Raw genomic sequence first — 15,255 nt, forward strand, 5'->3', positions numbered from 1 at the left:
AGACCTTATTTTCATGATTATTATCCAAGAAAGGAAACTCCATCACCTCATTCTCAATTTCTCCCACTCTCCTTCCGTTTATTTTGAGTAATGTCAAGGTATACGACTCTTCTAGAGGTCCAGAGTCCAAGTCCTTTTCTTGCATTTTCTGAGTCTTTTTCTCCCAGCCATTACTATTCTCAGATATGATTTCCAGTGAGAGCCATAAACACTGCCCAGCTAATAATAGGAGCTCGTAAAGTTATTGTTTTATTTTTATTTAGTGCTTTTCAATTTATTTATTTATTCATTTTTCAATTTTTTAAAATGTTTTTTCTATTATTATTATTATTATTATACTTTAAGTTCTAGGGTACATGTGCACAACGTGCATGTTTGTTACAACATGTGCCATGTTGGTGTGCTGCACCCATTAACTCGTCATTTACATTAGGCATATCGCCTAATGCTATCCTTCCCCCCTCCCCCCACCCCATGACAGGCCCCGGCGTGTGATGTTCCCCATCCTGTGTCCAAGTGTTCTCATTGTTCAGTTCCCACCTATGAGTGAGAACATGTGATGTTTGGTTTTCTGTCCTTGTGACAGTTTGCTCAGAATGATGGTTTCCAGCTTCATCCATGTCCCTACAAAGGACATGAACTCATCATTTTTTATGGCTGCATATGTTCTATACTGTATATGTGCCACATTCTCTTAATCCAGTCTATCACTGATGGACATTTGGGTTGGTTCCAAGTCTTTGCTATTGTGAATAGTGCCACAATAAAACATACGTGTGCATATGTCTTTATAGCAGCATGATTTATTATCCTTTGGGTATATACCCAGTGATGGGACGGCTGGGTCAAATGATATTTCCAGTTCTAGATCCTTGAGGAATCACCACGCTGTCTTCCACAACGGTTGACCTAGTTTACAGTCCCACTAACAGTGTAAAAGTGTTCCTATTTTTCCACATTCTCTTCAGCACCTGTTGTTTCCTGACTTTTTAATGATTGCTATTCTAACTGGTGTGAGATGGTATCTCACTTTGGTTTTGATTTGCATTTCTCTGATGGTGATTGATGATGAGCATTTTTTCATGTGTCTGTTGGCTGCGTGAATGTCTTCTTTTGAGAAGTGTCTGTTCATATCCTTTGCCCACTTTTTGATGGGGTTGTTTGTTTTTTTCTCGTAAATTTGTTTAAGTTCTTTGTAGATTCTGGATATTAGCCCTTTGTCAGATATGTAGATTGCAAAAATTTTCTCCCATTCTGTAGGTTGCCTGTTCACTCTGATGGTAGTTTCTTTTGCAGTGCAAAAGCTCTTTTGTTTAATTAGATCCTATTTCTCAATTTTGCCTATTGTTGCCATTGCTTTTGGTGTTTTACACATGAAGTCCTTGCCCATGCCTATATCCTGAATGGTATTGCCTAGGTTTTCTTCTAGGGTTTTTATGGTTTTAGGTCTGACATTTAAGTCTTTAATCCATCTTGAATTAATTTTCGTATAAGGTGTAAGGAAGAGATCCAGTTTCATCTTTCTACATATGGCTGGCCAGTTTTCCCAGCACCATTTATTAAATAGGGAATCCTTTCCCCATTTCTTGTTTTTGTCAGGTTTGTCAAAGATCAGATGGTTGTAGATGTGTGGTATTATTTCTGAGGGCTCTGTTCTGTTCCGTTGGTCTATATATCTGTTTTGGTACTAGTACCATGCTATTTTGGTTACTGTAGCCTTGTAGTATAGTTTGAAGTCAGGTAGCATGATGCCTTCAGCTTTGTTCTTTTGACTTAGGATTGTCTTGGCAATGCGAGCTCTTTTTTGGTTCCATATGAACTTTAAAGTAGTTTGTTCCAATTCTGTGAAGAAACTCATTGGTAGCTTGATGGGGATGGCATTGAATCTATAAACTACCTTGGGCAGTATGGCCATTTTCACGATATTGATTCTTCCTATCCATGAGCATGGAATGTTCTTCCATTTGTTTGTGTCCTCTTTTATTTCACTGAGCAGTGGTTTGTAGTTCTCCTTGAAGAGGTCCTTCACATCCCTTGTAAGTTGGATTCCTAGGTATTTTATTTTCTTTGAAGCAATTGTGAATGGGAGTTCATTCATGATTTGGCTCTCTGTTTGTCTGTTATTGGTGTATAGGAATGCTTGTTATTTTTGCACATTGATTTTGTATCCTGAGACTTTGCTGAAGTTTCTTATCAGCTTAAGGAGATTTTGGGCTGAGACATTGGGGTTTTCTAAATATACAATCATGTCATTTGCAAATGGGAACAATTTGACTTCTTCTTTTCCTAATTGAATACCCTGTATTTCTTCTCCTGCCTGATTGCCCTGGCCAGAACTTCCAACACTATGTTGACTAGGAGTGGTGAGAGAGGGCATCCCTGTCTCGTGCCAGTTTTCAAAGGGAATTTTTCCAGTTTTTGCCCATTCAGTATGATATTGGCTGTGGTTTTGTCATAAATAGCTCTTATTATTTTAAGATATGTCCCGTCAATATGTCATTTATTGAGAGTTTTTAGCATGAAGGGCTGTTGAATTTTTTGAAGGCCTTCTCTGTATCTATTGAGATAATCATGTGGTTTTGTCTTTGGTTCTGTTTATGTGATGGATTACGTTTATTGATTTGCATATGTTTAACCAACCTTGCATCCCAGGGATGAAGCCAACTTGATCATGGTGGATAAGCTTTCTGATGTGCTGCTGCATTCAGTTTGCCAGTATTTTATTGAGTTAGGGAGGATTCCCTCTTTTTCTATTGATTGGAATAGTTTCAGAAGGAATGGTGCCACCTCCTCTTTGTACCTCCAGTAGTATTCAGCTGTGAATCCGTCTGGTCCTGGACTTTTTTTTGGTTGGTAGGCTCTTAATTATTGCCTCAATTTCAGAGCCTGTTATTGATCTATTCATGGATTCAACTTCTTCCTGGTTTAGTCTTGGGAGGGTGCATGTGTCCAGGAATTTATCCATTTCTTCTAGATTTTCTAGTTTATTTGCATAGAGGAATTTATAGTATTCTCTGATGGTAGTTTGTATCTCTGTGGGATCAGTGGTGATTAAAGATATTGTTAGTAGCATTTATTAATGACTTGAGTTATTTTCCTCCACCCCAGCTTTATTAAGGTATGATTGTCAGATAAAAATTGTATTGTATAATGTTATAAAATGACTACTACAATCAAATTAATCCATATATGTATTACCTTACATAGTTACCTTTCCACCCTGTGCATAACACTTAATATCTATATACTCTAAGCAAATTTCAATTATATAAAACATTATTATTAACTATAGTCACTATGCTGTACATTAGGTCTCCAGACCCTATTCATTTTATGACTGCCTCATCTACTCTCTGTTTCTGTGAGTTCAACTTTTTTTCAGATTCCATATATAAATGAGCTCATACAGTATTTGTAGTTCTGTGTCTGGCTTATTTCATTTAGCAAAATGTCCATAATTTCGTCCAGGTTCACTCATGTTGTTGTAAATGGCAGAATTTTCTTCTTTTTAAAAGCTGAAAAATATTCTCCCTATTATATGCATGTATACAATATATATGATGCAATATTTTATTTATTTATTTATTTATTTATTTATTTTATTTATTTTTTGAGACGGAGTCTCGCTCTGCTGCCCAGGCTGGAGTGCAGTGGTGCGATCTCAGCTCACTGCAAGCTCCGCCTCCCGGGTTCACGCCATTCTCCTGCCTCAGCCTCCCGAGTAGCTGGGACTACAGGCGCCCGCCGCTACGCCTGGCTAATTTTTTTGTATTTTTAGTAGAGACGGGGTTTCACTGTGTTAGCCAGGATGGTCTCGATCTCCTGACCTTGTGATCCACCCGCCTCGGCCTCCCAAAGTGCTGGGATTACAGGCGTGAGCCACCGCGCCTGGCCATATTTTCTTTATTATTAGTCATCCATTGGTGGGCACTTGGGTTGTTTCCATATCTTGGCTATTGTGAATAATGCTGCAATGAATGAACATCGGAGTGCAGATACCTCTTTGAGATGATTTTACTTTCTTTGAATATGTACCAGGAAGTGGGATGGCTGGATCTTATGGTAGTTCTATTTTTAATTTCTTGAGGACCTCTGCATGTTTCCATCAATGGCTGTACCAATTTATATTCTCACCAATAGTGTACATGTCCTCTTTGTCCATATCACCTCTATCACTTATCTTTTGTTTTTATGATTACCATGAAGGTGTGAGGTGTTGTCTCATTGTAGTATTGATTTGCATTTTACTGATGATTGGTGATGCTGGGTACTGTTTTTGTGACAGTATCATACTTTTATGATTATTATAACTTTAAGATATAATTTGAAATCAGAAATATGATGCCTCCAGCTGTGTTTTCTTGCTCAAGATTTTTTTAGCTAGTCAGAATCTTTTGTGGTTTCATACAAATTGTAGGATTATATTTTCTATTTCTGTGGAGAATGCTATTTGAATTTTGATAGGAATTACAGTGAATCTGTAGATTGCTTTGGGTTGTATGAACATTTTGACAATATTAATTCTTCCAATTCAAGAACATGGGCTATCTTTCCATTTATTTGTGTCTTTTCACATTTCTTTCCTGTTTTATAGGTGCTGGTGTACAGATTTTTCATATCCTTGGTTAAATTTATCCTAAGTATTTTATTCTTTTTGATGTTCTGGTGAATGAGATTGTTTTCTTAATTTCTTTTTTGGATAGTTTGTTGTTAATGTGTAGAAATGCTACTGATTTTTGTATGCTGATTTTGTATCTTGCAACTTTACTGAATTTGTTTATTAGTTCTAACAGTTTTCTGGTGGAGTCTTTACGTTTTTCTGTTAGAACTAATAAACAATTTCAGTAAAGTTGTAGGACGTCATCTGTAAACAGGGACCATTTTATTTCTTCCTTTCTCCTTTGGATGGCTTTTATTTCTTGCCCAATTGCTCTGCCTAGGACTTGCAGCACTATGTAGTGGAAGTGGTGAGAGTGAGTATCCTGCTCTTGTTCCTAACATTAAAGGGAAGCTTTTAGTTTTTCACTGTTGAGCATTTTGTTAATTGTGAACTTTTCACATATGGCCTTTGTTATCTTGTGGTACATTTCTTTTATTGTCTCTTAGTCCTTTTGAGCTGCTATCACAAAATACGAACTGGGTAACTTATCAACAATGAACATTTAGTTTTCACAGCTATGCAGGTTGGAAAGTTCAAGATAAAGGCACTGGCATATTTGGTATACCGTGAGGATTTGCTTTCTGGCTCATAGGTGGCACCTTCTCACTCTATCTCCACATAGTGGAAAGGGTGAGTATCTCTCTGGGTCTCTTTTATAAGGGCACTAATGAAGGCTCTGTCCTAGTGATTTAACTACCTCCCAAAGGCCCCACATCCTAACACCATCACCTTGAGGGTTAGGATTTCAATAAATGAATTTGGGGGAAACATAGTTACTCATACTATAGCATACACTTAATTTATTGAGGGTTTTATCATGAAAGAATTTTGTCAAATGCTTTTTATGCATCTATTGAGATGATCATGTGATTTTTATCCTTCATTTCATTAATGTGAGTTATCACATCTATTGATTTGTGTGTGTTGAATCATCCTTGCATCTGAGGGATAAATCCAACTTGGTCATGGTGTATTGTCTTTTCAATGTGCTATTGAATTTGGTTTGTTAGTATGTTGTTGAAGATTTTTGCACCTGTGTTTATCAGGGATATTGGTCTATAATTTTCTTTTCCTGTAGTGACCTTATCTGTCTTTAGTATCAGGGTAATGCTGGCCTTATAAAATGAGTTTGGAAGTGTGCCCTTTTCTTTAATTTTTTGAAGAGTTTAAGAAGGATTGTTATTAGTTCTTTAAATATTTGGTAGAATTAAACTATGAAGCCAGCTTTTCTTTGATGGGAGACTTTTTATTGCTAATTCAATTTTCTTACTAATTATTTTTCTGTTCATATTTTCTATTTCTTCATAATTCAGTCTTGGTCAGTTTTATGTGTCCAGAAACATATCAATTTCTTCTAGGTTATTCAGTTTGTTGGCATTTTCATTCATAGTGTTTTCTTATGGTTCTTTGTATTTCTGTGTTTCTGTGGTATCAGTTGTAATGTCTCCTCCTTCACTTCTGATTTTATGTATTTGAGTCTCTTATTTCTTGTTATCTTAGTCAGTCTAGATAATTTTGATTTTATCTTTTCAAAAAACCAACTTAGTTTTGTTCACCTTTTCTATTTTTTTTTTAAGTTTCTATGTCATTTATTTATGTTCTAAACTTTGTTATTCATTTCCTTTTGCTAACTTTGTTCTTCTTTTTCTAGTATATTGTGGAGTAAAATTGGTTTTTTTTTTTGAGGTCTTTCTTTTTTCTTAATATTGGACATTATCACTATAAAAGTACCTATTAGAACTGCTTTTGCTGCCTTCCATAAATTTTGTATTTTGTGTTTCCATTTTTATTTGTATCAAAATATTTTTATTTACCTTTTAATTTCTTCTTTGATCCATTGGTTGTTCAAGAGCACATTGTTTAATTTCCACATAAAGGTACTGAGTATTCCTAATCCAAAAACCCAAAATATGAAGTGCTCAAAAATCTGAAACTTTTTGACCACCAACTTGAGGCTCAAAGGAAATACTCATTGGAGAATTTTGTGTTCAGCTTTCAGATTAGGGATGTTTAGTTGGTAAATATAATGCAAATATCATGAAATTTGAAAAAATCTGAAATCTGAAACACTTTTAGTCTCAAGCATTTTTGGATAAAGGGTACTCAACCTCTGGATTTTCTAACTTTCCTCCTGTTATTGAGTTCTAGTTTCATACCATTGTTTTCAGAAAATATACTGATATGATTTCAATATTTTTAAGTGCATTAAGACCTGTTTTATGGCCTAATACAGAATTTAACCTAAAGAATATTTTGTTTGTACTTGAGAAGAATGTGTATTATGACACTGTTAGAATATTCTGTATACATCTTTTAGGTTCATTTAGTCTTGAGTATAGTTTAAGTCTAATGTTTCCTTATTAATTTTTAGTCTCCATAATCCATCTATTGTTGAAATGTGGATATTGAAGTCCCCTATTACTGTTGTATTGCTGTTGATTTCTCCCTTCAGATCTGTTAATATTTGCTTTATATATTTAGAGGCTCTGTAGTCAGGTGCTTATATATTTACAATTGTTATATCCTTTCATGAATTGATCTTTTTATTATTATATAATGACCTTCTTTTTTTGCTTTTTACAATTTTGATTTTGTCTGATGTAAGAATAGCTACCCCTGCACTTTTTTGCTTTCCATTTGCATGAAATATCTTCTTTCATTCCTTCCTTTTCAGCTTATGTGTATTCTTAAAGGTAAAGTGAGTTTCTTGTAGGCAGCGTATAAGTGGATCTTTTTTTAAAATCCACTCATTCACTTCATCTTTTGAAGAACTTAATCAATTTATATTTAAAGTAATTATTGATACATAAAGCCTTACTTTTAACATTTTGCTAATTATTTCCTGGCTGTTTTGGAGTTTCTTTGTTCCTTCCTTCCTCTCTTCCTGTCTTTCTTTGTGATTTGATGTTTGTTTGTTTGTTTGTTTTTGTAGCAGCATGTTTTGATTCCTTTCTTTTTATCTTTTGTGTATTTACTATAGGTTTCTGCTTTATGGTTACCACAAGGCTTACATAAAACATCTTATAGTTAAAAAAGTTTATTTTAAGCTAGCAGTTTAACTTTGACTGCATACATAAACTCTACACTGCAGCTTTCTCCCCTCATTTTATGTTTTTGATGTCACAATTTATATTTTTAATATTTTCTATTAATTACAAAATATTATAGTTACATTTTAATACTTTTGTCTTTTAAGCATATTAGAGTTACAAGTCATTTATATATTACCATTACAGTATTAAAGAGTATTCTGAATTTGACTATACATTTACCTTTGCCAGTGAATTGTATACTTTCATAAATTTACATGTTACTAATTAGCATCTTTTCATTTCAGCTTGAAGAACTTCCTTTAGCATTTTTTCTGTAATGCAAATCTAATGGTGATAAACTCCCTCAGCTTTTGCCTTCCTGGAAAAGTCTTTACCTTTCCCTTATTTTTGAAGGACAGCTTTGCCAGGTAAAGTATTTTTGGTTGGCTATTTATTTTTATTTTCAGCACTTTGAATACACTGTTTAACTTTCTTCCGGCTTGCAAGGTTTCAGCTGAGAAATCCACCAACAGTCTTGTGGGTGTTCTCTTGTATGTGATGATTCAGGTTGTTTTTGTTTTTTTTTCCTGGCTTTCATAATTTTCTATTTGGCTGATTTTTGACAGTTTGATTATAATGTGTCTTGGTGAAGTCCTCTTTTGGTTGAACTTATTTGGGAACTTTTCAGCTTCATGTACCTGCATGTCTACTTCTCTCCTTTTCTCTCTCTGTTCTCCTTCTTATACTCCTGTAATGTACATAATAGTTCTCTCAATTATGTCCCACAAAATCCCATAGGCTTTTGCTATACCTTTTTTTCCCCCCTTTTTTCTACTTTGACTGTATAATTTCAACTGACCTGTCTGAGTTCATAGATTATTTCTTCTGCTTAATAACACCCATTGTTCATTCATTCAATTGCATTTTTCATTCAATTTATTGTGTAATTCAGTTTCAGCTTTCTATTGGTTCTTTTTCTGTGTGTGATTTATATCTCTTTGTTGAATTTACTGTTTTGCTCAGGTATTATTTTTCTGACATTGTTGACTTGCCTACCTGTGCTCTCTAGGAGCTCACTGAGCTTCCTTAAGACAATTGTTTTGACTTTTTTCCAGGCAATTTTTAGATTTCCATTTCCTCAGTGTCAATTGTTAGAGCTTTATCAATTTCATTTGATGGTGTCATACTTGCCTGATTCTTAATGATTCATGTAGTCTTGCATTAATCTTTATGCATTTGAAGGAACAAATACCCCTTCCTGTTTTTACAGATTAGTTTCAGTAATTAAAGACTTTCTCCTCCCTGGTCCTCAGACTGATGGGATTGCCTCCAGGATTTCAGTTGATTGTGGCTGGAGCCAAGTTATATGGCTGTAGCAGGTCTAGAGTTGGGTCCATTGTTGGTATGCCTGTTACTAGATGTGTGAGCAGGGTGATTCCTGCCAAATGGCCAAGGGACAGAACTATCTCTGGTACCATCATTGAGCTAGAGCCAACTGGATTATGAGGCTACTTTGGGTCTTCAGTTCAGTCTGTAGGCAATGAGCCAGTTACCAGTGATATGGATGTATGTGGCTTTCACTGGGTCCTTGTGCAGATGTTTGGGTAGGCAGGACTGCTTATGTGACTATAGTAAAGTGGGACTGGAGCCATGTTACAGGACTACTTCAAGGCCTGCAGTCAAGACTGAGGTCAATGGGACTGCCACTGGGAGATGAGATGGGCATGTCTCCTGCTGGTTCTGCAATTGGGCAGAACTGCCCCAGGACCATAGCAGAGTGGGGCTGAAACTGAGTATCAGCATTATTTCAGGGCTCACACCTGGTACTGAGGTAATTGTACCTCCTGCCAGGGCATTGATGAGCGTTGCTGGGTTCCTGGGTGAGCAGAACTGAGAGGAGGGCTGGAGCCAGGTCGCAGAGCTGCTTCAGTATCTCCAGTCAGGTCCATGGCTCATGAGTTTTTTATGTGGCTCCTTCTTGGTCTCTACGTAAGCAGGAATGATTCTTGACTGGTGGTAGGTCACAGCTGAGTAAAGGCTGCAGGGCCATTTTGGGATATGCAGTTGAGTACACAGTTGGTGGGCCTATTACTGGGGACATGGAGAGACATAGCTCTTCCTCTTTCCCTTGGCAGATGGTGCTGGTTGCAGGAGCATATCCAAGTAGTGCTAGGGCTGAGGTCAAAGGGGAATGGGGGCTATTTCTGAGTTTGTAGCTAGGACCATGCCCAGTGAGCCTAACTTGGGCATGAGTCTGCATTCTCAAAACAGCCTTCCTTGGTCTTGAGCTCTACCAGGGCTATGCAGTCTCCTACTTGGGTTCCAAAGCTCCCACAAAGGCACTTTTGAACATGAATGGCTGCCAAATTATTGCTACTGTGGCAGTGGGGCAGGGGGGAGGCGGATATCAGTGGGGACCTCTTATTCCACCATCTTGCTGACATTCTTTCCTGAGCTCCTTTTTAAAATTTGCTTTTGAAGTTCTAAATCCCGGGTCTTAGAAACTCAAAAGTCAAAACTATTGACATTTTTGCTCTCTGTCCTAAATTGCCTAAAGTGTTGCCTAAATGGGAGAATGAGTCATATGCGAACAGGAAGTATGGCAAAATAAAATTAAACCAAACAACCAATCCCCCCCACAAAGCAACTCTCTCAAACACATAAAATTGGTGTTTATAACAAAACTAGACAAATGAATAGAATTGGAACTTAACTACTAACTCAAGTCCATGAGCCAAAAGTCTGGTTGCCAAAGCCAAGAAAATGATCCAAAACTTAGACAGGTTGTTTTATAGCTATGTATCTATTTTTTAAAATTCATGAGCTTAGAAAGGTTTAAATAGTCATGAATTGAAAATGAAGTATAGTCATCACTGACAATGAGAGATCAGAAACAGGTCTAGAATAATTTTAAAGGCGCATTAAAGGTAATGGCTTCAAAGACAATAAATTCTTGCCTCTGGTTTATATTCAGGCTCTGTAGTCATATATAAGAGACAAGTTTTTAGCAGTTAAAGGTAGGGAATGGAGAGAAGTTCTGGCTGCTAAGTTGATACACAACTGTAAAGTGGGACCTGCCGGATCCAGATTTGACATATAGCAATACTTGAAAGAGATTCATTATTTTAAACTCAGATCTTTATAAGAAAAATATAATGGATTAAAAACAGATGAAACTACATTGAAGAACAGATTATGTACAGTTTATATAGGCTAAGAGTGGTATAGTACAGTGATTGTGAACATGGACCCTGAAGTCCTAGAGCTTGAACTACAAACTTGATTTTATCACTTACTAATCTTTTCACCTTAAGGAAATTGTTTTGCCTCTTTGAATTTCTGTTTCTTTATCTGCAAAAAATGGGAATAATAATAGTAGCCACCCAATAGGGTTATTTTCTGGATTCAAAGTTTGAATGAATGAATTTACTTGAAATATTTTGATAAGTCCTCAATAAAATTTACTTACAGTAATATTATTATCATCATTATTATGTGATATTCTATGTATTCACAGGATTAACTTCCAACTCTTCCTACTAGAATACTGGCAAAATCCTTACGGAGGTGTCACTAAGTGAAATGTATTGATTTTTGCCTCTGTTCCGGCTGGAACCATGGAAGGTGTCGAGGAGAAGAATAAGGTTCCTGCTGTGCCAGAAACCTTTAAGAAAAAGTGTAGGAATTTTGCAGAGCTGAAGATCAAGCACCTGAGAAAGAAGTTTGCCCAAAACATGCTTTGAAAGGCAAAGAGGAAGCTTATCTATGAAAAAGCGAAGCATTATCATAAGGAATACAGGCAGATGTACAGAATTGAAATTTGAATGGCTCAGATGGCAAGAAAAGCTGGCAGCTTCTATGTATCTGCAGAACCCAAACTGGCATTTGTATTCAGGGTCAGAGGTATCAATAGTGTGAGCCCAAATGTCTGAAAGGTGTTGCAGCTTCTTCGCCTTCATCAAATCTTCAGTGAAACCTTTGTGAAGATCAACAAAGCTTCAGTTAACATGCTGAGGACTGTAGAGTCATATATTGCATGGGGTTACCCAAATCCGAAGTCAGTACATGAACTAATCTATAAGAACGATTATGGCAAAATCAATAAGAAGTAAATTGCTTTGACAGATAACACTTTGATTGCTGGATCTCTTGGTAAATATGGCATCATTTGCATGGTGGATCTGATTCATGAGATCTGTACTGTTGGAAAATGCTTCAAAGAAGCAAATAACTTAGTGTGGCCCTTGAAATTATCCTCTCCACAATGTGGAATGAAGAAAAAGACCATCCATTTTGTAAAAGGACGAGATACTAGCAACAGGGAGGACCAGATCAACAGGTTTATTGGAATGAACTATGGTGTCTTCCATGATTATCTTTCTAATCTGGTCAGTTAATAAACAGTACATGCTCTCAGATTAAAAAAAAGAAGTGTATGATTTTTTTCTTTTTCCTTTTTAAATGTATTCCCCTGATTATTTGGCATTTGCTGACTCTCCTCTGTGTTCTGTGCGAATTCACCTTCCATTCTTGTTTGTGTCTGAGTAGTTACTTTGCATTGTCAGGAATATCTCCACCTCCTTCCCACCCACAGAGGATTATCAATATTTCCATCAGAACTTGCTTAGATTCCATCCTTTCGATTGTAGTCAGCATCAATTGTATGTTTGCAGTTTTCTTCCCATTTAGGATTGTCAGAATTTGTGCAGTTGCTGAAACTTAGAGAGTTGGAGTTTACTCATTCACCAGTATTTACTGAACTCCTCATAGGTGCCAGGTAATGTGCCAGGTGCTGAAGTACAGAGTTCCTGCTCTTATGGAGCTTTCAGAGTAGACAGGCTCTGTAAAATGCCTGTTACTGTTGTCCTCTCCCCAGGGATGGCTGAGGTGCATTTCTCCTTGCCAAGCCTCTTGTTCTGCAAGTTCTCTGACATGTTAATGATGTGGGAGAAAGTTTCATACTCTGTTTTAGCATAGACGTGAGAGCAAAGAGATGCCCATTATCTCCTTTACTGCACAGAACTCATTCATTCCATAATTCTTCTTGTTGTGTTGCAACATTGCCTCTTTGGCTCCAGTGGCACTTGTGAAGGATGAAGCCTTCTCATTTTTGCCATTTCTTGCACATTTTGTGTGTGTGTGTGTGTGTGTGTGTGTGTGAAAGAGAGAGAGAGAGAGACACAGAGAGAGAGAGAGAGATGCACTAGGAGACTCGGCTTCTCTAAGAGAATTTATATTGTATAATACAATGAATTATATTGAAATATATGGACTTGATATTGAAATATATGGACTTCGTATACTAGAGAGTTTATTTGTGAACCAGATAAACTGGGGTTACAACCCTGAGTCTTCAGCTTGTTAGCCATGTGTGTTTAGGCAGTATTATTCCATAAAGTTCTCAGACTACTATTTTCTCCTCTACAAAAGGGACAAATAGCTCTTACTTTGGATGACTGCTATAAGAAATGAGACAATGAAGGCCGGGCGCGGTGGCTCACGCCTGTAATCCCAGCACTTTGGAAGGCCGAGGCGGGCGGATCACAAGGTCAGGAGATCGAGACCATGGTGAAACCCCGTCTCTACTAAAAATAGAAAAAAATTAGCCGGGCGCAGTGGCGGGCACCTGTAGTCCCAGCTACTCGGGAGGCTGAGGCTGGAGAGTGGCGTGAACCCGGGAGGCGGAGCTTGCAGTGAGCCGAGATTGCGCCACTGCACTCCAGCCTGGGTGACAGAGAGAGACTCTGTCTCAAAAAAAAAAAAAAAAAAGAAATGAGACAATGATTTAAAGTCCCTGGTGTAGTGCCTCAAATTTAGCACTGAAAAAAATGAAAGCTTGTATATTGCTTTATGCAATTGTTCCTATTATTTGTGTTCTGATGCTATAAAAGTCTATCAATATTTATTGATTATATGCCATACAATTTCTGGGCATGATTCAGAGATTAAGAGAAAATATCCAAACGGCATTATCTTTTGGGGCAGGGAAATCCACGGAAAAAAAGAAAATAAAATATGAAGAAGGTAAGAGAGTAAGAAAGATCATAGTCAGGAAATTCAACAGCCCTTCATGCTAAAATCTCTCAATAAATTCGGTATTGATGGAACGTATCTCAAAATAATAAGAGCTATTTATGACAAACCCACAGCCAATATCATACTGAATGGGCAAAAACTGGAAAAATTCCCTTTGAAAACTGGCACAAGACAGGGATGCCCTCTCTCACCACTCCTATTCAACATAGTGTTGGAAGTTCTGGCTAGGGCAATCAGGCAAGAGAAAGAAATCAAGGGTATTCAGTTAGGAAAAGAAGAAGTCAAATTGTCCCTCTTTGCAGATGACATGATTGTATATTTAGAAAATCCCATTGTCTCAGCCCAAAATCTCCTTAAGCTGATAAGAAACTTCAGCAAAGTCTCAGGATACAAAATTAATGTGCAAAAATCACAAGCATTCTTATACACCAGTAACAGACAAACAGAGAGCCAAATCATGAATGAACTCCCATTCACAATTGCTTCAAAGAGAATAAAATACCTAGGAATCCAACTTACAAGGGATGTAAAGGATTTCTTCAAGGAGAACTACAAACCACTGCTCAGTGAAATAAAAGAGGACACAAACAAATGGAAGAACATACCATGCTCATGGATAGGAAGAATCAATATCGTGAAAATGGCCATACTGCCCAAGGTAATTTATAGATTCAATGCCATCCCCATCAAGCTACCAATGAGTTTCTTCACAGAATTGGAACAAACTACTTTAAAGTTCATATGGAACCAAAAAAGAGCTCGCATTGCCAAGACAATCCTAAGTCAAAAGAACAAAGCTGGAGGCATCACGCTACCTGACTTCAAACTATACTACAAGGCTACAGTAACCAAAATAGCATGGTACTAGTACCAAAACAGATATATAGACCAACGGAACAGAACAGAGCCCTCAGAAATAATACCACACATCTACAACCATCTGATCTTTGACAAACCTGACAAAAACAAGAAATGGGGAAAGGATTCCCTATTTAATAAATGGTGCTGGGAAAATTGGCTAGCCATAAGTAGAAAGCTGAAACTGGATCCTTTCCTTACTCCGTATACGAAAATTAATTCAAGATGGATTAGAGACTTAAACGATAGACCTAATACCATAAAAACCCTAGAAGAAAACCTAGGTAATACCATTCAGGACATAGGCATGGGCAAGGACTTCATGTGTAAAACACCAAAAGCAACGGCAACAAAAGCCAAAATTGACAAATGGGATCTAATTAAACTAAAGAGCTTCGGCACAGCAAAAGAAACTACCATCAGAGTGAACAGGCAACCTACAGGATGGGAGAAAATTTTTGCAATCTACATATCTGACAAAGGGCTAATATCCAGAACCTACAAAGAACTCAAACAAATTTATGAGAAAAAAACAAACAACCCCATCAAAAAGTGGGCAAAGGATATGAACAGACACTTCTCAAAAGAAGACATGCATACAGCCAACAGACACATGAAAAAATGCTCATCATCACTGGCCATCAAAGAAATGCAAATCAAAACCACAAC

The 15,255-nt window shown here is 37.0% G+C and overlaps 1 pseudogene; it reads left to right on the plus strand.

Annotated features, from left to right (window-relative positions):
• The first annotated feature begins 11,452 nt into the window (after positions 1 to 11,452).
• Positions 11,453 to 12,089, plus strand: LOC126931638 (60S ribosomal protein L7-like; annotated as a pseudogene).
• Positions 12,090 to 15,255: the final 3,166 nt, after the last annotated feature.

The sequence above is a fragment of the Macaca thibetana genome, chromosome 11 (assembly GCF_024542745.1).
Source record: "Macaca thibetana thibetana isolate TM-01 chromosome 11, ASM2454274v1, whole genome shotgun sequence".
In the NCBI taxonomy this organism is placed as follows: Eukaryota; Metazoa; Chordata; class Mammalia; order Primates; family Cercopithecidae; genus Macaca; species Macaca thibetana.